Below are 26,130 nucleotides of genomic sequence, written 5' to 3'. Positions count from 1 at the left end.
GTCTGGCCACCCAGAGGCTCCTGCCTGACAGGGAGACGGGGGGACATCTCTTGAAGTTCGGGGCCTGCCCCCAAACTGCTGCCAGGCTGGAGTCCTGGCTGAAGACGAGCTCAGGCAGCTGGAGGAGGTGTGTGTGTGCTGTGTGCATGGCCACTGCCACCCCCTGAGCACACTCATGCCACGGTGGCTCCGGAAATCTTCTGTCTGCCCATGTGCCACTTCCCGGTCCCTCTTCCGTGCATCCATCCACGTGTGTGCGTGACTATGTACACAGCTCGAGTGGGTGTTTTGCCTAAGCCTAAGCTCTGGTTACCGTTGGTGAGTGTGTGGGCCCAGCGTCGAGGTGGCAAGTGAAGGTGCCGACAAGGAGAGCACGTGTGCGGGCACATGCCCGGTGTCCTGCCAGGGAACACCTGCGTGAGCAGCGTGCCTGAAGAGGAGCTAAACACCTTTATGTGACCACGAGGAGGCCTTTACCAGAGCAGCTCCGCACCTGCCCTCCCTGCCACGCAGCCCCACGTGGAAACCCAGCAAGACAGGAGCCAAGAGCGGGCCCCAGCCAAGAATCTAGGGGCTCTGGGTCGGGCCAGAAATCCCAACCCAAGTCAGCTTGAAGTTGCAAGAGGCAGGCTCTTTGACATCTTTGTGTGTGTGTGTGTCTTTTTAGGTCTGCACCCGCGGCATGTGGAGGTTCCCAGGCTAGGGGTCCAATCAGAGCTGTAGCAGCCAGCCTACACCACAGCCACGGCAACGCCAGATCTGAGCCATGTCTGCGACCTACGCCACAGCTCACAGCAACGCCGGACTTAACCCACTGAGGGAGGCCAGGGATCGAACCCGCATCCTCATGGATCCTACTCAGATTGGTTTCCGCTGAGCCAGGCAGGGAGCTCCTCTTTGCCATCTTGAAGTTGCCTCTGTCCTCTTCTCTCTTAAACTAAAAGGGGTCTTTTCTCTCCACCCCCCACCCCCAGCCGGCGGAGGAGCCACTCCCAGTCTGTTTGGGGAAAACAGAGGACACACCACCAGCCAGGATTTGCTCACTTTCTCACCCAAGGGGGAGTGCAGACAGGGTGACCGACGGTCCTGACTGTGCGGGGACACAGCACCCTCAGGACTCCAATGAGGAAACTCCTGGACACATGGGACAGGGTGATTACATGGTGATAACCGGCCAGGTCCTTAGTCACGTGCTGCTGAGGGTGGCATTTCTAAAGAAATCTATAACACACTGTCGGGAAGAACGGTCCTATGGTCCTCAGTGCCAACCCCGCGTCCTCTCTGGATTCTGCTTCTCTGCCATGGAGAAGCCAGGGTGACACGGGGAGCCTTTGGTTTGCATATGGCAGAGCAGAAGGATTGAGGGGCTTGGCGAAGATCACAGAGTGAGCTGGTGACGCCGGGATCAGGACCTCGGGCACCCTCCTGCGAGGGCTGGTGGCTGCCATGTGCGGTGACAGTCGTGAACGTGGGACTCCTTTGGATTCCGGATCCAGGTGGCACCGAGGGTCTCTACAACTGCGGGAGATTTCTTGGGTTCCTGTTAAAAGTGTTCTCTCTTCCAAGAGATATTCTGGGAATCTCATAGAAAAAAAAAAAAAATGAGGCCCTGACTTGGATAATTCTATAGGAAAATCTCAAAAATGGGATAAAACATCCTAGAACCTCAAACATCCCCAGGGAAGGAAAAGAAAGGTGGCAGCACCTTTTCTCAGGAGGTGCAAGCTCCACGTGCATTTAATGCCTGGGAGGAAAGCCCAGAGCTCACGCACCTGAGCCAAGGGCCCCCGGCCTCTTCAGCCGACCATGCCTGGCATCGTGGCCATTTACGGGCTCTCAGCAGCCTTCTCCAGGGCTGGCCAGTCTCTCTTGTCATTTAGGTACTTGAAGAGTATGACCTCAAAAGCATCAGCCAAGGAGTTCCTATTGTGGCTTAAGAACCCAACTAGTATCCATGAGGATGTGGGTTTGATCCCTGTCCTCGCTCAGTGGGTTAAGGATCTGGTATTGCTGTGAGCTTTGCTGTAGTTTGCAAATGTGGCTTGGATCCCGCGTTGCTGTGGCTGTGGGGTAGGCAGGTGGCCGTAGCTCCGTGTGGCCCTGTGCTTTATACATCGGGCTATACTTCATCAAGAAATAACCATTCAGTTGCTCTGGATCAAATGGAATTGGGCCTGACATTCCACTGAGCCGATCCCTGCTCCGTGCCAGAGAAGAGAAAAATTGAACACACTTCCAACAGCTATGGCAAGCACCCCTGCAGATGGAGAGGACAGGAAACAGCCTCATTTTACAGATGGAGATTCTGGGACCCAGCACAGGAGACTGGTTTGCCAGCAGAGTGGCCCCCTGGCCAGGACGAGAGCCCCCTTGGCCCTGGCTCCACACCATCCATCCTCCCTCTCCATGAAGGACTGGGGCCCTGGCTGACACCAGCCCTAAAAACTCAAAGACCAGGGCAGACCAGAGAGGCCAGGGGTGCTTCCTGGAGCAAAGTGGGGCTTGGCCAGAGCCTGGAGTCAGGGTAAGATGGAAGGGAGAGAGCAGAAGCGAGAGCGTCTGGGCAGTTGCAACGTGGAAACAAGCCAGGCAGGCGCAGGACCAAGAGGGACGAGGGGGTCAGTGGGAAGAGGATGCTGCTGAAATCTGCCTTGTCCCCCACCTAACAGAGATATTCCACTTGGGTTTATCCCGTATGGGGTTTGCTGGGCTTCTTGGACTTGACCGTTTCCTCTCCCAGGCTAGGGAGGTTATTGGCTATTCTCGCCTCAATATTATTATTATTTTTGTTTTGTTTTGTTTTGTTTTGTATTTTTCGGGCCGCACCTGTGGCATATGGAGGTTCCCAGGCTAGCGGTCAAATTGGAGCTACAGCTGCCAGCCTCCACCAAAGCCACAGCAACACCAGATCCAAGCTGTTTCCTCACCACAGCTCATGGCAATGCCGGATCCTTAACCCACTGAGTGAGGCCAGGGGTCGAACCCCCAACCTCATGGTTCCTAGTCGGATTCGTTTCCACTGCACCACGATGGGAACTCCATTTAATATTATTTCAATAATATTTTCTCAGGCCCCTTCTTTCTCCCATCTCCTTCTGGGACCCCTATGATGCAAATATTGGTGCATTTAATGTTGTCCCAGATGTCGCTTGGACAGACCTCATTTCTTTTCATTCCTTTTACTTTATTCTGTTCTATGTCAGTGATTTCTGCCCGTCTGTCTTCCATCTCACTTGCTCATTGTTCTGCCTTATGTATTCTGCTACTGATTTCTTCTAGTGTATTTTTCATTTCAGGTATCATATTGTTCACCTCTGTTCTTTGAATCTTCTTCTTTGTTAAGCATTTCTTGTAATTTCTCAATCTGTGCCTCCTTTTTTCCCCCAAGATCTTGGATCATGCTTATTATAATTATTCTGAAGTCTTCTTCATAGAGGTTGCCTATCTCCATTTCACTTAGTTGTTCTTCGGGGGTTTTTGTCATGTTCCTTTGTCTGGAAGTTACTTGTCCAAGCAGAGACATTCCAAACATGCTCTTCCACTTGGGGCATGGCCACCAGCTAGGACCCTGCAGATCTTTGCACAAGAGCGACAGCAAGTGACACGGCCGCAACCCTGGCACATTGAAATGTACACGGTAGAGAGCCCATGTGAGAATCGTAGCTCCTGTTTACCGGGCAAAGTCTGGGCCAGACATTGTTCTGAATTCTAGACCCACGTTAACTCATTCAATCCCATGAGGCTTGTTATCCCCACCTTACAAAAGAGGAGACGAAGGCGCAGAATAGGTGGGTGTTGCCCAAAGTACACACCAGATCTGAGCTTGAAACCAGGTGCACGAATTCCCTGATGGCTTAGCGTGTTAAGGAGCCTGCATTATCACTGCTGTGGTACAGGTTTAATCCCTGACCTGGGAACCGCTGCATGCCGTGGGCGCAGCCGAAAACAAAACAACAAACAAACAAACAAACAAACAACAGGGAGTTCCCTTGTGGTGCAGTGGTTTAAAGATCCATGTTGTCACTGCAGCGGCGTAGGTTCAATCCCTGGCCTGGGACCTTCCACACGATGCAGGTGCAGCCCAAAAAAATAAACCAATACCTCCAGGTGCAGCCCCAGCTTTCAAAGGAAAAAGTCATTGATCACAAGCAATGCTGCCCCCACCAGCCTGTGCCCACCCCCAGCTCCTCAAAAGGCATGGCCAGGTCTTGGGCTTTCCTCTGTTGATGGGTAAGGAGTTTTTCACCACCTGAGGCTCTTGTCCCCCAGCACATGCTTCTCAGGTTGCAGAAGAAGCAGAGAATCTTTCCCAGGTGAGGATTTCTTTCTTTCTTTCTTTCTTTTTTTTTTTTTTTGGCTTTTCCAGGGCTGCATCTGCGGCCTAAGGAGGTTCCCAGGCTAGGGGCCTAATCAGAGCTATAGCCACCGGCCTACACCACAGCTCACAGCAACGCCAGATCCTTAACCCACTGGGCAAGGCCGGGGATTGAACCGTAAACCTCATGGTTCCTAGTCGGATTCTTTAACCCCTGGGCCACGACGGGAACGCCCAGGTGAGGATTTCTGCTTGTGAGGCAAGATTCTTTCTGGTGGGATGGGGATGACCCAGGCGAAGGGCATTTTGCAACTGTTTGTGGCCAAGGGCTCACCAGCAGTCAGCCTTCGGAACACTAAGCCCGCCCGGGCTGGTTCATTGAGCTTCTTCATGACATCAGTAGACAATTGGCAGCAGTGCCCTGAACATTTATCCAGGCTGCCATTGACCATGGCCTTGCTCTGAACTCTGGAAGCACAACATTGCACAATGATTCTTTTAGAGCGACCCACAGGCCAAATTTCTCTCAGGCCTCAGAACCATCAGGGCAGTGTAGCCTGGTGATTTAGGAGCACAAACTCCAGGTCCCTCTGCTGTGTCCCTGTGGGGTGGGGACAGAGCGCATCTGACCAGGGTTCCTAGCGCATCTCGGTGGCTTAGCGTGAGTCCTCGGGCGAGTTTAACCTCCATGAGCTTCACCTGTAAACAGGAATCCATCTCCTGAGACGTCTCCTGAATAACTTGTCGGTTTTTCTTTGTCGACTGTCAGCAGCATCTTGGTGGGGTTTTTGTTTGTTTGTTTGTTTTGGTTTTGGTCTTTTTTTAGAGCCGCACCCATGGCATATGGAGGGTCCCAGGCTAGGGCTCAAATCGGTGCTATAGCTGCAGGCCTCCACCACAGCCACAGCCACAGTCACAGCCACGCCAGTTCCGAGCCGCATCTGTGACCTACACTACAGCTCACAGCAACACCGGATCCGTAACCCACTGAGAGGGGCCAGGGATCGAACCTGCGTCTTCATGGGTGCTAGTCAGATTTATGAACTGCTGAGCTACAATGGGAACTCCCATTGTCAGCATCTTGTAACAGCACGTTTCCCTCCCTGCCTGGGCTGCCCGAAGCCCAGCACCCACCTCGAAGGCAGTCTGGTTTCCAGAGCACACCCCAAGGTTGATGAAACTACCCTACCCCTCTGAATTCTTACCCTATTTTCCCTTAGTGATTTTTTACCTTTTGTAGCCATGCCTGTGGCATGTGGACATACCTGGACCAGGGATCGAACCCGTGTCACAGCAGTGACACTGCTGGATCCTTAACCTAGCGAGCCACCAGGTAACTCCCTCCAGTGATTTTTTTTTTTTTTCCTGTTGGCCTTTAGGTAATTCTATAAATTTTAGAACCAAGGCCTAAATTAATTCAAGCAGTAATTAATTTTTTTATGGCTGCACCTGCAGCATATGGACGTTCTCGAGTTAGGGGTTGGATCTGAGCCACAGCTGTGACCTACACCACAGCTGCAGCAACGCCAGATCCTTTAACCCACTGCACCAGGCTGGGGATCGAATCCATGCTTCCACAGCAACCCATGCCACTGCAGTCAGGTTCTGAACCCGCTGAACTGCAGCGGGAACTCCAAAAGTGGCAATTAAGCAAGCTGGAGCCCTTTATAACAAAGCAATTTCTCTCAGGTTATGCCACGTCAGCCTCAGACTAATCAGGTAGGTGCCCCATTTTACAGAAGAGGACATGGAGGCCCCCAGAGAGAGCTGGTGAGGTAGAGACAGGCCATCCCACACCACCCCAGCCACCTAGTGCCAGCCTCCCTCAGCCCCCACCCTGGCTCCAGAAGGGGCTGCTCCTGCCTCTGCCTGCCCTTCCCAGCATCTCCCACCTGCCTGGAAGACGGCGGGGTGTTTCTGGCCCCCGCCCACTTCCTTCCATCCCACCCCCAATTCCCCGTTATCATTCTCTGACTTCGGGGGGACTTTCCGAAAGGAGGTCAAGTTCATTGCAGTATTTAAGTGAAAATCAGCCACTCCTCTCCCTGGTCCCCTCTATGGCGCTTACCCAGATAATTCAGATTTGGCTCTCCTCCCCTGACAGCAATGCCCCTACAGCTGGCATGCTGTTTGGCCCCCAGAAATGTGGTCCAACCGCCCCCCCAGGACAAAGGCCACAGGAGCTTGGAACTCAGGGGCCACCAACAGCCTCCCTAACCCTTTCCTGGGATTGTCGACCTGGATGTTCCCCGGCGGAGCCCGGGCTGGTCCCTCCGAGAACGCAGAGGCAGGCTGGGAAGAGCCACCACCCGGCCTGGCTCCCCCTCACTCCCCGAGCTGGCTTCCTGGGTAAGGCCCGAACCCCCACGGGCTCACAAATTCCCAGTGACATGCGGTGAGGACCCTCCTCAAACCTGCAGCTGCCGTCTGGGGTGCAGAGCCTTCGCGGTCAGCTGAACACCTGAAGCCCCGATGTGCCAGCGTGGCCTGGCTCTGAGTCAGGGTGGGATGGAGGGAGCGGAACTGCTCTCAGAGGATGGGGCGGGGGCGGGGGGGAGATGCGAGCCCTTTCGGGACACAGGCAGCAGTCATTTGGTTCACATCTCAGCCAACCGACAACTTGGAGCTTATTGGTAGCTTTTATTATTATTATTTGGTAGTAATGTCTCTTCGTGTCATTCAAAGTTCGTGATTGTTGCCTCTCAAGCAACTGTAGCGGTGTGGTTGTGGTATTAGCCTCCGAGGTCACCCAGCTCTGCCCTGAGGCTCTGATCCCTGCCCTCGGGTCCCCCTCCCAGGGGACCTCAGTCCTTCTCTGTCCGCAGGGGCTGCACCTGTGTGCCAGTCTCCCAGGAGCCAGGGCTGCCTGCTACCCCCCAGCTGCTGGAGGCCAAGGAAGCCGGGGGCTGCAGGAAAGGCCACGAGAGAGCCAAGCATCACTGCCTGAAACCCCAGAAAGAGTCAGGGAGCCTCAACACTGGTGGTGTACTTGTGGGGTCCCCGTAGATGAGGGGGCTGCCTTGGCTATCAAGATAGAAACACATGGAGTTCCCGTCATGGCACAGAGGAAGTGAATCCGACCATGAGGTTACGGGTTCAATCCCTGGCCTTGCTCAGTGGGTTAAGGATCTGGCGTTGCCATGAACTGTGGTGTAGGTTGCAGACATGGCTTGGATCCCGTGTTGCTGTGGCTGTGGCATAGGCCGGTGGCTACAGCTCAGATTTGACCCCTAGCCTGGGCACCTCCATATGCTGTGGGTGCAGCCCTCGAAAAAGAAAAGAAAAGAAAAAAAAAGAAACACAGAGTGAGAATTGCAGCCGGGGGCATCCTGGTGCCACCCTGAAAACCCTCAGTAACAGGCACATGGGAGGCAGGCCACACCCTGGCCTTGGCCCAGTTTCTCTCCTCTCTGGACCAGGCCCCGTCGCAGTCCTTCCGCCTCCTGATTATGGGTGTGCATGTGTGTCGTGTGTACAGCCATAAACCCAGAGTCATGTTTGGTGACATGTTTCCTGAGTCATGGGAGCCAGACACGTGTGTGCATGCGTCATGCAAGCATCCTTCCCATCTAGGGGCTGGGGCACAAGGCCAGTCCCTGCGGGGACAAGGGTGTTGCTTTATTTTCCTTTGCACTTTTCCGTATTTCCAAATCTTCCCAAATGTTAGTTCGCATGCACAGACACACACAGACACACAGACACACAGACACACACACACACACACACACACACACACACACACACACACACAGAGGCTCCCTGCCCTGATCCCCACCCAGTGAGGGAGGCAGCACAGTCAGGAAGGGCCACACTTAGTTTGACAAGGGTCAGAACAGCGAGAACCCAGGGGAGAGAGCAGACCGGCTCTGAAAGAGCAGTTAGGGCGGGCTTCCTGGAGGAGGCATCTTCTGAACTGGGACTCAGAGATGACGAGGCTGCTCCACATCGACTGGGGGCCTTCCCTGCTGATCGCGCCTGCCTGCCCCCCTCCCCTTTCCTCTGGAAGCGCCCCCCACTCCTGTGGCCCCTGGCTTCACGGTCCCCATCTTCCATCCTCGCCTCACTGTGCCTCTGGGACAAGTCCACGTACGTCCCTTGAGCCTCCGTTTTCTGATCAAAACAACGACGACAAACATAAGGAAATCACCAAACTTCTCTATCACAGCTTCTCTGGGCACATGCCTGAAAGGCCCTCAATTCCAATGAAAGCATTTCACTCGGTCCAGTCTTTTTCTAGAAGGTTCCACATCACCTCCACCTAAGAACAGAAGGGGACTGTGGAACTAACCTAGTCCTACATCCCCCCTTGGGAGGCATAATCCCTAATAAGTCCCCTTCAGGCGTCACCTGGTCTCAGCCTGAACACCCACCTGCACACACAGGTGAGCACACAACGCTGCATGGATGCCAGGGTGCCCAGCCAAGTGCCCACCTCCCCATCGGCCCTCAGATCCCACGGGCCCTCTTTGCCTCCTGCAGAGTTCGCTCCCTGTGCCTCCATCCCCTGCCTGGAACTGGGGACACGGTGGCCTGGAGACCAGTAGGCCCCAGAGCCTGGGGCGGGGGGGTGAGCTCTGCTTCCTCGCTGTGTGGTCTTTGGGAAGTCAATTAACTTCTCTGAGCCTCAGTTCCTTTTTGTAAAGGTGGGAAGGGGATGAGGGAAGAGTTAGAGTTTGTACAACTATCAACTGCTCTGCAGATGCTATTTATTATAATGAAACCATTTGAGAGCAATTACAGAGCAACCATCAAGGATTATAGAACAATAAGGGGAAATTGCACACATATGTGCTCGGGAGGCCCCCCCAGGAAGAGCATGTTGAGCGAGGCCTCTGTGGCTGCCTTTGGGGTGGTATCTCTATGCCCCGCATCCCCTGCACAAGATAAAACGCCTCTAATCCTCACAGCCAGCCTGGGCGCGGGATCAGCTCCACGTGACCTCAAGGGCCTGTTGGCTCAGAGGCGTGATGGTCCAGCCTGTAGAGAATAGGCCTGCCCTCGCATCCAGGTCTCTGGCCCTGAGATGCAGGTGCTTTCCACTCTGCAGCTGCAGTAGGAGGGTTTTCAAGCCAGAGAGGTTTGTCAAGATGCAGGTCACCTGCGTGGATGCGGAGACGTCACATGTGCTGTGGGGGGAGGCATCGATTCCTTCGCACCTGCTGCTGGACGCCTACCTCCTGCCGAGTAAAGGAAGGGGGAGGGGGGGTCCCTGAAGGGACACGAGTGGGTTCCTAAGGACTTTTGTGGCCGAGACCAAGGTTGTGCCCTCGCATCCACCTTAGCTCTAAGCAGGGCCCCGGCCCCAGGCTGGTGGGGACCAGCCCCAGCCCGTTACCAGGAGCCTCTTCGACATGGGTAGAGCCTCTGTTTTTCATCAAGACCAGTTAAGCGGATCCCAGGGCCTCAGCTGAGGGGGGCAGGAAGGCCCAGAGGGCGGGGGGAAAGGATGAGGGGGCCTCTCTGGGTCACTCGAGGTGCCCAGGGGACAAAGGGAGCAGAGACAGAGCCTGGAGGGGCAGGCCAGGTCGGCGGAACCAGGGCCGGGCTCAGAGCCAGGGCCACCAGGCCTGCGTGTGGGAGGGGCCGGCGGATGGAGGCCAGCACCACCGGGAGGGCACGGGAGCAGCCGGGTTAATAGGATGAGGGGGCAGATGGATGGGCAGCCAGGGCTGCTCTGGGCACCAGCCTCCCGCTCCTCAGCCTCCAATCAGGCCGGTGGGCTGGGGGCAGGGACGCCGCTGGCCTCAGGCGGGGGTGAGGCTGTGGGAATGAATCACTGGCCAGTGCCAGGAGCCTGCAGGCCTCAGCACCCGCTCCCCGAGGACCAGCTAATTCACTTGGAGCGAGGCCGGCCGCTAATGACGAGAGCAGCCTGCCTGGGCCCTGGCGAGCCCCACACGCCCCTGACCACGGAGCGAGGGCCCAGGCAGGGCTGGGGGCTGGGATGGGAGGAGGACAGAAGAGCCCACCCCTGCCGCAGGCTTGGCCAGGGCGCCCCACCCACCTTCAGAAGGGGCAGCAATGCCCTTGAGGGAGGGGAGACCCCCAGCCTGGGCCACCCTGAGTCTGGGGGTGGAGAGGGGGCACGGACGCCCCTTCCTGAGCTGCAATGAGCCTAATTATGGTGGACAACTGGGGGGGAGGGGGGAGAAGGGGATGAGGAGGCCGGGCCCAGCCCCTGCCTCCTGGAGAAAGAGGAGGAAGGACCTGCTTGATTGCTCAGCCCCACCAGGAACAGATGCTCAAGTCCCCAGAGAAACTAACTAACTGCTTGGAAAAGCATCTTGCCAGGCTCCCCGGGACCCGTGCTGTTTGCTGATGGCACAGGTGCAGCATCCTGGGGCTGCCCCCATCCTGTTCATGTCCCAGGTTGAGTGAGCACCTACGGGGTAGCTCTCTGCTGGGGTCCAAACCCGGCCCCAAAGGCCCGGCCAGGAAAGCAGTCAGCAGGCAGTAATCGCCACAGTGATACCAGCCAACTTCCGCACACGGGGCACCAGCCCCAGACCAGGGCTCTGCGGCCTTGCTGGTCCTCGTGTCCACCTGCAGGGCAGAGACTATTAAGGATGCCCATTGTACAGATGAAAAAGCGGAGGCTCAGAAGGGTAGAGCACTCACCCAAGGTCCTGAACTTGTAAGCAGCGGAGGCAGGTCTTGAATGACCCCTGTGTGTAATCTCTGCTCCCACAGCTCCAGGAGACTGGGTTTCAGGGTGGAAGGCGAGGGAGAGCTCAGGCTTCGGTCCTCATGGAATCGAAGGCCCCTCCAGTGGCTCCAGGGGCAGGAAGAGCTGGGCACTGGCTTTAGGGCAGGATGGTAGGGCTTGTCTTTGATGGGATCCTTGTTCCCATTTCAGTGTTCTGCCCCCACCCCCTGCCAGGGGACATCACTTGACAAACTCTCAGAGACACAGCGGGGAGAGGGAAAGGGGCTGCAGGCCTGTGAGAAGTGTGGGCTGCCCGGGCCCTGGGGGCTGCTGAGTCCTCCTGGATGGGCAGGGGGTGACGGGCTGACTCTCCCTCCTTGCGGTGGCTGCCATCCCCAGCCGCGGGCAGGTCCTCTCCCTGCCCGGTGGCCCCCCAGGCTCATCTCGGGAGGAGACAAATGTGAGCCATCAGGGCCCGGGGGTCTGTGGCTGGGCGTCCCCTGGGCACAGCGGCCTCCTTCCGGGTGGGGGAACAAAGCGGACCTGGCTCCGGGCAGTGGGTGGTACTGGCCCTCCCTCGTGGGCAGGACCTGGAGGGAAGGAGCCTCGGGCGCCCTCTGCCGGCCTGGGGGCTCTGGGAGGCAGGAGGTGGCAGCTGTGGGCCCATATCAGCCAACCCACCTCCTGCCCTAAGGCCCAGCGGCCTGTGCACAGGTGGGTACCTGTGTGTGCAAATGTGTGCAGGTGTCTGTGAGGGTGTGCCGTATGTGAGTGCATCTTGTGTGCACGTCTCTACAGATGTGTCTATGGTTGCATGTGTGTATGTGTGCATGCGTGTGCATCAGTGTCTGCCTATGTGTTTGAGTGCCTGAGTGTGCCTGTGTCTCTGTGTCTGTGTGGGTGCCTGTCTGTGGGTGGGTGCATGTCTGTGCACACACTTGTCCCCCTGGGCTCAGGTTGGGGGGTGAACGGGGCCTGGCTTGCCTTGAAGCAGCTGCTTGTTCTGGAAGCACCCTGGCCAGGTGGTCCCTTCAGTGGGCAGTTCATGTGGGCATCAGTACGAGGCCGGGAGAGGCAGAGCTGGCCACTCGGTGCCTAAAGTGGAGACAGGGAGGAAGACACCAGGCCTTCTGTCCCTAAGGAGATTTCCATGTAAGCAATTATAATCTAGGATGATAATTAAGATGATAAGGGCACTGGAGGTGCCTGCAAAATGCACAGGGAGCCTAGGAGGGCCTAACTTGGCCTGGAGCAATCTCAGAAGGCTCCATGGAGGAGGCAAGCCTGAGCTGAGGCTTGAGGGTAGGTAAAGCCTGAGAACTAAACAGGTGGGCAAGAGGGGTGAGGACATGAGGGTCTAGGGGACAGGCCACAAAGAGTGGAGCATCAGAGAGGGGGGTGGGGGAGTTCCCTCGTGGCTCAGAGGGTTAAGGACCCAGTATTGTCACTGCCGTGACTCAGATCACAGCTGTGGCACAGGTTTCAATCCCTGACCCTGGAATTTCCACGTGCTGGGAGCACGGCCAAAAATAAGAGAGCGAGGAAGGCAGGGGCATGCAGGCAAGTGAAAGCTCTCCAGGAGCTCCCGTCATGGCTCAGGGTGACAAAACCAGTTGGTACCCAGCCTCACTCAGTGGGTCAGGGATCCGGCGTTGCCGTGAGCTGTGGTGTTGGTTGCAGACATGGCTCGGATCTGGCATTGCTGTGGCTGTGGCATAGGCCGGCAGCGGCAGCTCCAATTCAACCCCTAGCCTGAGAACCTCCATACGCTGTGGGTGCGGCCCTTCAAAAAAAAGGACCAAAAAAAAGCTCTCCTGAGAGTCCAGGGGGAAAGCAAAGCCTGAGAGGTGGGCTAGGCACCTGCTCCAATCCCTCCTAGTGATGGAGGCCCACTGAAGTCTAGGCAGGGCTGCCACTACCCACTGTGAGGGTGAACAGGGGCGCCCTCCGCCTCCACCAGCCTTGAGAAGGAGGGCCCAAGGCTTTTCCTTCCAGGGCTGTGTGGGCCCCGAGTCAGGCTCCCCTGCCTGCCATGCAGAAGCATCTCAGGACAAGGCGCAAACACTCAGTCTTGGGCCCTGGAGCCTGACGGAGGCCTGGGTGCCGCAGGGGTCAACTTTCTCCCCCTCCAAGGCCCAGCGATGCCCACGCTGCACCAGCTGCAGTGGCCTCTGGGCGCCTCTTCTGCCATCAATGCCTCCTCTGTGGCGTGGGCCTGGGAGGGTGGGCCGGGAAAGGCCTTGGGCCCTGGCCAGCCTGGTCCCCTCTCGGGGTGGCACCGGGCCGGCCCTCTCAGCCCTGGCCTTGGGGTCTTAACTGGGTATTTTCCATCCTTAGGGCCGACTGCCCCTGAAGACCCTGCCAAGGCTGGGCCCATGTTCCCTGATGGAATCCCCGAACCCACACTCATCCGGACTCAGGAAAATGGGTACCTGTGGACACACGCGGGCTGGGAGAAGAGCTTTATTTCTCTACATTCCAACAGCCTTTGATGTCAAACCCCATTCACCATCTAGAACCTTGGGGTGCCAGCTTCTTGACTCCCCCTCTTTTCTATGTGGCACCCAGGCCCCTCCTGGGGAGCCCTGGAGATGCTAGAGGCAGTTTGCCTCTGCAGGCTGCCTCCCCAACACCCCTTGTTGTTGTTCTTCTTCTTCTTTTTTTGTTTTTGTTTGTTTGTTTGCTTGCTTTTTAGGGCCACACCTGCAGCATATGGAGGTTTCCAGGCTAGGGGTCCAATCGGAGCTACAGCTGCCGGCCTACATCGCAGCCACAGCCACGCAGGATCCAAGCCACGTCTGCGGGCTACACCACAGCTCATAGCAATGCTGGATCCTTAACCCACTGAGCAAGGCCAGGGATCGAACCTGCATCCTCGTGGATACTAGTTGGGTTCTTCACCCACTGAGCTATGAAGGGAATTCCAACACCCCCTTGTTCCTGCCCAGCCACTCACCTGCTCAGGCTGAGATTGGGCTCAGGGACACCTGTGCTTCTGGACCCCGGCTGCAGGGCTATTGCTGTGCAGCCCCCACCCCCCACTCCAGGGAGCCCATCAGCATTCTCACTGCTGGCACCACTGCTCCCTCCAACCCCGGGAAGGGAAGTGAGCCTCGGTGCACCCTGGGACTCAGGAGCCCGAGCCCCATTCCAGCCACTCTTCCTTCCCACTAGGACAGCGGTTCCTTTCAGGATAGCTCCCATGTGCATTATATCACCCAACCCTCGCAATGAACCCGACAGGGAGGCTCATGTTGCCCCCAACCTAAGCCGAGGGAGTTGAGGCCCAGAGAGGCTCAAGGGGTGGATTGGAACCGGGCCTGTGTGACCCCAGGTCCCCTGGTGTTACCCCCCTCCCCCACCAGGCCCACCTCACCTCCTCTCACTGGCCTGGGGCTGAAGCTCTCCCCTGCCCTGTCCCTCTGACGGCTCCTTGCTCCGCATCTTCCGCGCTTCCCACAGATGCCGGGATGAACTCCGCAAGGCCCCCCGGCTGCCTGGCCCCAGGCCTCCTGCTCACTGTGACCCTCTGTGCCCCTCCTAGGTTCGCTGCCAAGCCCTCAGCCAGCTTGGCCGCCTCCCCCGACTGCCCTCCCCCAACTCCCCCTCAACTCCCGCTGCACCAACCCCATTCCAGCCCTGAGAGGAGCCTGAACGGCTGATCAGGAAACCGAAGGTCACAGCCCTGTTTCCGGCGGTGCTCTGGCCCAGGGATTAAGGTCCCCAAGGTGGAAGCTTCCTCGAGGAGGTTGCTCCCCACAAAGCTCGGCCCCCGGCTCCTTAGGGACTGGCCCGCAGAAGCCCAAGGCCCCCAAGATGTGTGATTTGCCAGATCCTGCTTCTGTCTTTGGAGCCTGGTGCCAGGCCGACCCTCCTTTGGAGCAGGTGTTGACAGGGAACTCAAGCATCGGGGGAACAAGGAGGCCGTGGGCGGGAGGGGAGCGCACGGGAGCTGCCAAGCCCTCCTGGCGCTGCCTCTCCCAGCCCCTGGGAGCCGTTGCTAGGCTGGCACACGGCAGCAGGAGCGCATGTACTAGTACAGGCGCAGCCTGTCAGCTGCACCCACGGCACACATGGCAAGACTGGCTGTGGGGCAGAGGGCAGCTCTTTGCCCCGAGGAGATGCCGACTGGCCAGCCAGACCCTGGGAGCCAGAGAGATGCACGAGACAAGCAGGAACCTGGGGCCACAGGAGAGGAAGCCCTTCCTGACACCCAGGGTCCCGGCCGGTCTTCCTTGGGCCTTGGGGTTTTTTGGAGGTTTTTTTATTATTGTCTTTGTTTTGCTTTTCAGGGCTGCACCTGCGGCATATGGAAGTTCCCAGGCTAGGGGTCAAGTCCGAGCAGCAGTTGCCGGCCTACACCACAGCCAGAGCAACACAAGATCCAAGGCACATCTGCAACCTACACCACAGCTCCTGGCAATGCTGGATCCTTAACCCACTGATTGAACCTGCATCCTCATGGATACCAATCAGGTTCTTAACCTGCTGAGCCACAACGGGAACTCCTCTGGACCTTGTTTATCTGCACTCTGTCTGATGGGCCACCCAGGGGCCCTCCTGGCATTATGGGAGCCCCCGGAGGGCTGATGGGAGCCTCCAGCCTTTCCCCCCATCCCTGGTCTGCAGCACTGCTCCTGTTGGGGGTGCCCCAGGGCCAGATGACTCTTCCAGGCTTCACATCTGGGAGCCTCCCCCTTTGTCCAAGCTCCAGGCCCACAGAGCCCCTCCGAGGGCCCTTGTCTGACCAGAGCTCCGAGACTGGGCGTCTGGGCCTGCTCTGGGTCCTCGGCACCCTTGGGCTTCCCCAGGCTCCAGCCCTTCCTGTGGGCTTCCTCCAGGCTGCTGTCAGGATGTGGGTGGTCTGAGGAGGAAGCTTTGAGCCTTGGGCTGAGGGGGCCAGAGCACCCACGCTAGACCCTTGATGCCCTCCCCGGCTGCGGTCCTAGGAGCAGATGTACAGCTGGGTGCGAGCAGGGAGGGCCCAGAGTGGGGGGCGGTGCAGGGAGGGTGCCGTGATTCTGGGCAGACTCTTCAGCTGGCAGAGGCTCCTGCCAAGGCATCTCCCCGCCCCGCCCCCGCCCCTCCACTCATTATCAACTTGGGGTTTGTGTGCAAACAGCAGCTGGCCTCTTTTGTCAGCCTCCCCTCCCTCCCTCCCCGGCCCCTTCCCTCCTCGTCAAGCCTCCCAACCGGCTCTCCCATCTCAGGTCCTACCCCTGCCCCAGGTGATTTAGAAGCCGAGGCTCCAGGGAGTACCTGGGAGGGCGGGCAGTCCCTGCCCATTCTTGGCTGTGGATCCCAAGTTCTCTGGCCCTTCATAGAAGTGCTATTAAACCCCTCTGGGACATGAGAGCCAGAGAAGGTAACAGCCAGAGCCACAGAATGCAGAGCCGGAACGCAGACCCAGCTGTGCCTATCTGCAGAGCCTGTTTGCAGAGTCTGTTTGCAGAGCCTGTGTGCTGACCCCTTTGACTCTCCAGCCTCAGCGCTGAGTGCCCCGGTGCCTGGCATCCCTCCTTTTAGGGAGCCCTGGGAAGGTGGACCCTCTCTGACCTCCTAGATGGGTCAAGGGCTTCCACCAAAGTGCTTCTGTGCGCGTGTGGCTGAGACAGGAAGGCAGGCAGGTGTGGATGGCAGGGCCTTGTCAGTCACACCCAGGAGTTGGAACTGGAGGCTGACGGCAAAGGGAGGAGGAATCGTGCGAGCAGGGGGCTCTGCAGACCGTGGGGGCAGAGAGTAAGAGGCCAATGAGGAGAACAGGCAGAAAGCAGAAGAGTATGGGCCAAGGCACTGGCTCTGGGACACGGGGGCAGCCAGGCCTGGGACCTCAGACCTGCTCACCTGGATGGTGGGTGGGGGTAGGGGGTGGATTTGACACCTGGGTCTCTGGCTTGGGCAATGGCAAAGATGTGGGTCCATGGCAGATATTGGAGCAGGTGTGGCAGAACGAGGACCTTGAGTGTGAGACAAACTGGGTTTGAGATGCTTGAGTGACGTCCAGGTGGAGGTCTCCAGGGGACCCAGGAAACAGGTCAGGGCAGGGCAGGTGGAGGCCTGAGAATGGATGAGCTCATAGAAGGTGGTGGAAATAAAGGGACTGAGGAAGGAGCGCTGAGCGGAGGTCAGGGAGGGTTCTGCAAGGAAGGGAGGAGGGACAAAACAAAATCCACTGGATTTAGGGATTGAGAAGCCGCAGGGACTCTGGGAGGGCAAGTCCATGGGCTTCCACCTGTGCGGCTGACGTGGCTCCTTATCAGGCACTTGCTCTGTTCTTCAAAGATTTTTAGCTCTTTTAATCCTTACAGCAGGCCTGGGATAACAAGTCTCAGTCTCAAGTGGAACCAAGATTAGGCCAGAACGTGCTGTGGGACCCCCTAATTTTGGGGGATGAGGGCTTGTTGCTGTCCCTTGTGTAGACATGCATGGAGCACCCTGCTCAGGGTGCTGGAGTTACTGAGTCTAAGACCCTCAGATGCTGCAGATGCCTGCAAACCAGACTGGAGGGGACCACATGATGCGTGAGTTGGGGGGGAGTACCTGCCACCCCCACGGGCGTCACAGAGGATGCAACCCCCAAAGTAGGTCTGGAAGGAAGACTCCGAGTGCATTAGGTGCGCGGTTCTAAAAGGCAGCAGACGGGAAATCCTGAGCAAAGGCAAGGACGCATGAGAGAGTGCGGAAAACCGCGGCCCAGGAAGGAACGGTGGGGCTTGAGCAGGACCACTGCCCAGTCCTGGTGCTTCCTCGTAGCCCTCAGCCCGTGGTCCAGGTCCAGTCTCTCAAGAGCTTTTCCAGGGCTTTAGCTAGGTCATCTAGGGGCAGCTGCGGGCACACGCGTGTGCAAGGCCTGTGCTTGGCGGCCGGGCCCAGAGTGCCCCTAGGGCTGGCAGAACGGACCTGGCACATGCGCGCGTGCACCCGCGGAGTACACGGGCACGTGCACTCAGCCGGGTATACGCGGGCCGGAAGTCGCAGGTTCGGAGGCCAGGAGCCGGGTCGCCTGGGCGCGCCAGGGGCTGCCCTGGGGGAGCAGGAACAAAGGACGCGGCGGGGGCGGGGGTGGCCGGGCCCGGCCGTGATTGGCTGCTGGGGGGAGAGGGGAAAGCCTGGTCGGGAGGTGATTGGCCGCGGCCTCCGCGGGGCCCCTCGCGGCCGAAACCCGAGCCCCAAACGGCGGCCTGGGACCCGCCCGCATCCAGCCATCTGCGCCGCCGAGGGCAGGGCGCAGGCTAGGGTCGGGTTCCTGCCCAGCCTCCCTGGCTGGCCCCAAAGCTGCGCACCCAGCTCCACCCCCACGGCACCCCCAGCCCAGCTGTGCGCGGGGTCCCCAGGGCCCGGGCAAGAAGGGCTAGGCCACCACCCCGCAGAGACCCCCTCCCAAGAGCAGGGTTCCGGGTGCAGGAGGGCCAGGGGGCCCGAGTGGAATGGGGCTAGGGACCAGGAAGCTGCCCCTTCCGGGAGCCTGGCCGGCGCCTCGTGGCTGGACTGGGAGAGGGGTCGTAGAACAGGGGACACTCAGAGAGAATGGCTGGGGGGAAAAACGAGTGGAGGAGGCCACGGGGCTGAAGGATGGCTCAGAGGAGGGGTGTCTGGATGCCCCGAGGCCGGGCACCCTAGCCTGACAGCCTGGGGAGTCGCTGAGGCTGATGGCGGCGCCAGAAGGCCAGACAGGGTCTCCGGGAGCGCTTGGGGCACGAGAGGGAGTTAATTCAGCTCACAGCCAGCCAGTCCACCGCTTTGTGCTTAGGGATTTAGGTTGAGGGGGCTTCTCCGCCCCAGCCCTCTTTCCCAGCCGCCTGGGAGGTGAGAGAGAAGGGGTGGCGCGAGGGACCCGGGCCACCAATCACAGCCTCGGCTCCTCTTTGAATCTGGCCTGGCGGGCTGGGGCTGTCGGGCGCCAGGTGTGCTAACGCCCTCTTGGTACCGCCCTTTTCGTCCCCACTTGCCTGCCCAGGCACGTCCCACTCCACCCCCACCCTTTGCGAGGCTCTGCCCCACCTCGCTGCTTCCCCATCTGGGACTGAAACTGGACCCTGCTTTCACCCTAGGACCCTAGTGACTCCAAACCATGCCCCTCGCCCAGCCCCATTCTCACTCTGTGGAGTGATCAGCACCCCCTCCGCCCCGCACAGCTGCCTCCATCTCCCCAAGATGGCCAGCAAGGACCCAAGGGTGCTGGGAGTGGAGGGGATGAGCCGGTGGTTTGCAGCAAAAGTCCTGGCAGAAGGCTGGTTCTGGCACAAGCTGTGGAACCCGGGCAGATTTGGGGGCTGCCTTTCTTTTATCTTCAGCCGCAGGGGTGTGGAGTCATCTCCCAGGTCAAGGTCAGAGGGCAGGTAGGGGGCCTACATGTCCCTCCCCCTCCCCCCTCTGCATCCCCATACAGTGCTTTCTGCCTCCTCCCAAGTCTGGCAGGAAAGGGGCCACCAAGACCCTCTGGGCTGCTTCCTTAATGTCTCTCAAATCTCTCTCCCTTCCATAGAGTCCCAGATAGTCTGGGACTGTGGCGACAGCCTCCCCCTGACCAGTCCCTCTCCCACCAGGCTGTCCCATCCTAGAACCAGCCTGAAATGCAAATTAGGTCTTGTCCCTTCCCTGTGAAAATTCTCTAGTGGCTCCCCACTAGAGAACCCCTGACTGGACCCACCCCTAAGGAGTTCTAGTAACTGGGTAAAACCACACTCTGGAATCAGCCTGCTTACGATTGACTCCTGAGGCCACTCATTGCTGGCTGTGCCTTACTTTTCCCATCTGTACAATGGAGAGGATGATAACCACTGGGCAGGGTTCCAAGAGCTTTGCATATAATCAGACTGATCCATTTACTCCTTGCAACGACTTGATGAGGTAACTATCATTACGCCTGCTTTACTGCACCCAGATGCCCACAATAAAAGTAGAATAATGGAGTATCTAGTTCATACAGTTACGGATTAAATGAGTTAATGCATATCAAAATGTAGAAGAGCTTGGAACGCAGCTGGTGCTCCGAACAATCTAGCTGTTTTTTTTGACTCAGCCCCTCCTGCCAGCACCTTCTTCATCCAATCCTACGAAGCACAGGTACCGGCCTCCTCCCTTGCCTGAACCACGCCCACCCCTCCGCCCCCCGTCTTTTCTTCTCTGGGTCTTACCCCCTGCCACAGAATCGGCGCTTAACACAAATTTAGGAATGAATGAAAGAGGTTTGGGGAAGAAGACAGGGCTGAAAAGGATTAGTCGGTGCTCGTGCGCCCCCTGGTGTCCATCCTGGGTATTCCAGGCCGTGGCCCATCCTTCAGAGAGGAAGGCAGAGAAGACTCTCTAAACCCGGGAAGGTGGAAGGCCAATGTCTGAGGACAGATTTTGCAGCCGTCGGGGTTGATCCCAGGGCTGAGGCGCCAAATGTCTACGTGGCTGCAGAGATTCTTAGCTCCTAGCCAGCTTGACCTTTCTTCCTCTTCTCTGAGGGCTCTGTGTGTTTATGTACCTGTCAGTGTGAGCTGGACTGTGTGCCCCAGGCCAAGAGTTCAGCTGTGTCTGCACAGAACAGATGGCGCAGCCGGTTCTGTCTTCAGAAGATATGTGCGTGCGTGGGGCGTGTGTGACTGTGTCCCCCACTTGTGTCTGGCCCTCCCTAGAACCTGTCTCAGCCCTGTGGGGGTTGAGAATGCTGGGCCTCAGCTGCCCCCCCGAGCCGAGGGTGGGCTGCAGCCTGTCCTTGGAAATGTCTGGATCTTAGGGTACGGCATGGTGTCTGGGTGTCTGCGTTCTAGAAGGGCCAGTACCCCAGCCCTGAGCCTTCCTGCACACAGAGGCAGCCTCAGGCCACCCTGGGCCTGGTGTGCCCCTAAGTTGGAAGCTGGTTTATCTCCCCCTTCCTCTCCCATGTGTGTATTCGTGGTGTTTGTAGAGCGGGCCTGTCCTAGTTCCACTTGCTTCTGCCAAGCACCTGCTGTGTGCGCTCCTGGGCTAGGAAGGAATAACACCCTCATTCGCGAGCATCTCATGAGTATGCTCGTGTTTCTCCTAGTTATTCGGCCAGATTATATCTTCCTGAGCATAGGGACACTTGCATAAGAGCAAGGAATTTGGAGTCGGACATGTTTTGAGTTCAAATTCGGTTTTCACCTAGCTGTGGGATTTTCAACAGGGATTGAACTCCACCGAGCCTCAGTTTCCTCCTCTGCTAAATGGGGATGGTAAGAAAGCCTATTTCCTAGGTTGCTGTGGGACGTAAAGAGACGAAGGCGGGACAACCAGGCACACAGAAAGCGCGTGATCCACGGCGGTGACTGCTGGTGCTGCTGCGCTTTGGGCTTCTTGCTGAGCCTCTGTGCTCTGCTTCCTGTCCTCACGTCTGCGTCCTGTGACCCATGACACAAAGCAGAGCGTGAGGCCAGGCCCTGCAGACAGGCCTCCACCGGTGTTCAGAGTAGCTGCGAGCAATAATTCCCCGCTAAGAATACTGTCTACCCCTGGGCCACACGCGTATTTCCTACAGACGTGACTCCACGTCCAGGTGACCTGATTTTCTGAACCCCAAATCGCCACACCTGTCTGACCAGGCGGATGTGTTCAGAGGGCTGAAGGGGGAAGATGTCTGTCTGAAGCCCGTCCTTGCTGGCTCCCCAGTGTCTGGCTTTGGCACATTTGGCCACCTGGGGGAGCCCTCTGTCCCCTTCGGTCAGAGGGAATGGAAGGGGGATGTGTGAAGAGGGGAGGGGGGCTGGTGGCTTCGGCGACCCAGGAAAGACCCAGGAAAGGGGGGGTCAGAGGGGGGTCGCGGAGCTGTGTGCCCGGAGAAGCATTTCTTCCAGGAGCCATCTCCACCCCTTACCTTCCAGAGGCTTCCGGGTTCACGCAGGGAGGTGGGGGGGTGGATGCTGGGGGATTCGACCTCCAGTGGCAGCAGAGGGGAGACCAAGGTGTCCCACGCAAATGACTGAGGCCTCACTCACACCCACTCCTGCGGTGGCTCAGGAAGAGTACCGGGAGTGCGTGTGTGCGTGTGTGTGCGTGTGTGTGTGTGTGTGTGTGAGACTTCTCAGATGGCTGGGATTCCCAGCTCAGCCCAACTGCCTGCCGCCCCGGGAAGCCCTCTGGGAACCTCGCCCAGTTATCCGGCCCGTGGCTGTGTCCCCGAGAGTGTCGGTGCCTGGGTCCACCGGGCAGAGCTCAGAGCCGGTGCTCCCTCGGGCTCCTCTGAGTGCCAGCCGCCCTGTGCCCACCTGCCTGTGATACAGGAGGGCTGGTGCTTCCAGGTCCTCCTGGGCCCCCGCAGGTCACATCCACGTTGTCCTCCCACTTTACAGCCGAGGAGACTGAGGCCCGAGGCCCCCCAGATGGTAGGCAGCGAGGCCTCTTGGAACCCGGGGTGTCAGATGCCAGTGTCCTTGTCCCCACCCCCATCTCCCACACTGAGACCCAGGCAGACAGAGGGGCCTGCAAGGAAGACAGGAAGGGTGGGGGGGAGCTGGGAGGAGGAAGGAAGCGGGACAGGGGAAGCAGGACACGGCGCTGCAGAGGCCAGGCTTTGCGTGGCTCCAGGGCGGCCGGGCCGAGGAACGAGGAAGGCTGGAGGAAGTGGAGGCGGTGTGGACGTCTCTGTCACAAGGGTGCCTGTGAGGAAAGGGAGCCAAGGGGCAGGTGGGCCCCAGGTTCTTGGTTAACACGGAGGGACTCGGTGGCTTCAGTGTTGATGGAAAGGAGCCACGGCTGAGGATGAACGTGGAGTCTGGTGCTCCGGAACCGGTGGGGGAGGGCGGGAGCCAGCACCGTCGCAGAGCCACCTCTGCTTCCTCTTGGGGACAGGGATCTGGGCTGTTTGCAGGTGACAAAGGCAGGAAGTGGGATGCCCAGCGGGGAGGGGCTCTCTTTTCTCTGGGATCTGGATGGTGGGGAGAGGGGGCCGGAGGAGGGGTGGGGGAGGGGAGGGAGCGGGCCTTTCCTGCTGGCTCAGGGTTGGGGCGGGGGCTGGGGGGGGGGGTCAGATGCGAGAGCCCTGAGGGTACAATGCCCAGAGGCAGCCTCCCGGGTCTGTAACCTGTCCCCTGGGCCTCTGTTCTCCAGGCTCTCACCCAGCTCTTCCAGGGGACGCCAAGGGCCCTCAAGAACTGGGGCTTATTGATTTGGGTGGAAAACAAGAGTGGCCATGAAATGGGGGCCTCTGCCCTTGTCCCTTGTCCAGGCCTGAAAATGCCAAGTGGCCTGGATCCAAGGCGTTTTTTTTTTTTTTTTTTTTTTTTTTTTTTTTTTTTTTTTTTATTTTATTTTATTTTATTTTTGTCTTTTTGCTATTTCTTTGGGCCGCTCCCGTGGCATATGGAGGTTCCCAGGCTAGGGGTCGAATCGGAGCTGTAGCCACCGGCCTATGCCAGAGCCACAGCAGCGCGGGATCCGAGCCGCGTCTGCAACCTACACCACAGCTCACGGCAACGCCGGATCGTTAACCCACTGAGCAGGGGCAAGGACCGAACCCGTAACCTCATGGTTTCTAGTCGGATTCGTTAACCACTGCGCCACGACGGGAACTCCCCAAGGCGTTTTTGATGCCCTCCATTAGGCGGGAGGAAGGAAGGACTCTTTCTCCCCCCCCCCCCCCCCCCCCCCCCCCCCGCCTTCCGCCCATCTTCCCATGGGGCCCAACCCTCCTTCCCTGGCGTGGTCCCCCCTCCCCCCACCCCGCCCCAAATCCCCAGGGTTTGACTGGGGCTCCACTCTGTGAAGACGGCTCGGACCCCACCTCTTCCTCATCCACTCAGCCCCCAACTGAGAGCGCCTAGAGCCACTCCCAGGGGAGGGAGGTCCCCAGGGCACCCTGCACGGCTGGCACGTTGGAAACCCCTCCCTGAAGCCCATTCTGCTCCCTGAAGCCTGCAGCCTGGGGAACAGATGGCCCCGAGCTCCCTCCGTGACTGGCCCGCAGTAAACCCCAGGGGGCCTTTGGGCACCTCCAGGCGGGCCTACTCGGTCTCCCCTCCCACCCTGGGAAGCAACGAGCTGAGAAGAGACCACATCTGGGTCTCCCTAGGGCCCCAGTGGCCCAGCTGCTTGAGCAGCCTGCAGTCTCAGGAACACCACCGGCCCCCCCGCAGTGGTCTCATGTGAGTGCCTGGCATCCTTGGGGGCAGGGTCCCCAGCTCGGCCCCAGAGTCTCAAGGTTCTGGCTGACAGAGATCCCAGGCCAAAGCCACAACTGTCCCTGTTATAGTGGGTGCCCAGCCAGCTTCTCAGAGGTCTTTGCCACAGGAGCCCCCAGACCAGAGCCAACTCAGCCCCAGACTGAAACATGTTCTGGTCTGAGCCTGGGAGGGTGGGGGGCAGAGGCCACCCACAGTCTGTGGGATGACACGGGACACAAGGCACTGCAGAAGGGGCAGAATGCTGTGTGTTTCACTGGGCCAGGGACTGAGGGAGGGATGGTCAATGCCTCCGTGCCCCCCAGGTGCCCCACCCACTTCCTCTCTCAGGGCACCCAGGTGCCAGGTCGTGGGCGCTCTTTGAGGCATCTGGGTCTTGTCAGAAGAGAAAGAACAAAGCCTGATGATTTACATACGGGGCTCGCATTTGCATTCCACCCAGCCTGACCTCCTCCACCCTGCTCTTCTCCCCGCCTCCCAACCGGGCAAAAGGTACACGTGGCCCGCTCTCTGGGAATCAGAACAACGACACATCGGCCAGCAGACGAGGGCCCTGCCTGAGCTCGTCCTGCCACTGAGGGTCAGACCTGGACCTCCACCCTGGGCCTGAAAACCCTTCCAGGTTTCTTTCCCCACCCCCGCAGCGCAGCCTGCCTTAGCTGGGCCGCAAAGGTGCCAGGGGGCTCTTGAAGGTCCAGAGCAGGACCAGGGCCTGTCTGCCAGCCACACCACTGTCAGCGGGCAGGAGGGAGCGAGTCAGCACAGCAGGGAAGGTTGAGAGTGTGTCGGGAGCTGGGTGGAGGGCAGGCGGTGTGAGGAGGGGTCTGGGCACCCCACTGAGCCTTGTGGTGGTGGTGGTGGTGGTGGGCAGCCAGTGTCCCCCCCTGGAGCCAGGCTGAGCCAGGCTGGGACAGGGCTGGATTCTGCTGGCCTGAGAGGGGCCTCTCCCAAGCCGCCGTTTCCTTCTTAGACGGATTTTATCTTCCTTTCGGTTGCCCTGCACCGACCTCGTGGGTTTCTGGGTTTCCTCTCTGTCACAATGATCCCGCAATGGGTGTCAGCAGGAGCAGTCAGTCTGCCCCTCCCTCCCCCTCTGCCCTAGTGCCCCTCCCCCACGGGCTGGCCTGGTCACCTAGTCACCGCGCCAGGCACCTGCTGACCTCGAATGCCCCCTCCCTGGCTGACGGTCATTCTGGAGCTGGGCACTCTGGGTGGCATAAGGCCCCGTCGGGGGAGGAAAACCTCTCTGCACAGAGGGCCCTGCTTCTTCCTGCAGGGCCTCTGTAGCCCTTTGCCTGCCCTCTACCCACAGGTTCAGGCCGAGCCTGGCCCCAGGCGGGCTCCCCGTCAGCCCGAGGCAGCCTCAGGGCCAGAGCCTCCTCTTGCCACCCTTCATCAGATCTACAAACTCAGAGCAGGAGGTGTGACTTGGGCCTGGCTTCACACTGCACAGGGGGCGGGGAGGAGCCGGTGTCCAAGGTGTGGACACTGACCGGGGATTGCTCCCCACCTCCTAGCTATCCAAGAGTCAGTCAGCAAACACATATTAACCCCTAGCTGTGTGTTCACAGCTACCCCGTGCTTTGTGGGAGGGCGAAACTGAGCCACAGTATCCAGAAGCCCTGAGGCCCTCAGAGGCTCCACCACCCCTGGTCAGGGATCTGCTGATTACAGGTCTTAGCCTGGGGACTTGGGGAGAGCCATAAAACTTGCTGAGCCAAAGTCACACTCTGGCAATATCTGTGCCTGCAACCAGAGACTTGGCTCCATGATCAGGTCCCGCCCAGGAGGACTGGAGCTGCCGGTCCCCAGCCCAGTCGCCAGAGATGCCAGCTGGCACCAAGGGCCCTCCCCAGAGCATGGCACCATTGCCATGTGCAACAAGGAGCCCTCCTCTTTGTTAAAATCGTGAAAGTTAGGAGTTCCCTGGGGGCTCAGTGGGTTAAGGATCCAGCGTTGTCACTGCTGTGGCTCTGGTTACTGCCATGGCATGGGTTCAATTCTTGCGTGGGAACTTCCGCGTTTTTTAAAAAAAAGTGTAAAAA

The 26,130-nt window shown here is 58.7% G+C and overlaps 1 long non-coding RNA gene across 1 annotated transcript; it reads right to left on the bottom strand.

Annotated features, from left to right (window-relative positions):
• LOC106508574 lies at positions 9,002 to 11,609 on the bottom strand. The gene is made up of 2 exons (XR_002339049.1): positions 10,934 to 11,609; positions 9,002 to 10,858 (listed from the first exon to the last, which is right to left on the bottom strand). It is a non-coding gene; the product is annotated as an uncharacterized LOC106508574 (long non-coding RNA).

The sequence above is a fragment of the Sus scrofa genome, chromosome 15 (genome assembly GCF_000003025.6).
Source record: "Sus scrofa isolate TJ Tabasco breed Duroc chromosome 15, Sscrofa11.1, whole genome shotgun sequence".
In the NCBI taxonomy this organism is placed as follows: domain Eukaryota; kingdom Metazoa; phylum Chordata; class Mammalia; order Artiodactyla; family Suidae; genus Sus; species Sus scrofa.
The sequence above is the reverse complement of the archived record's forward strand: the minus strand, read 5'-3'. Positions and strand labels throughout refer to the sequence as shown.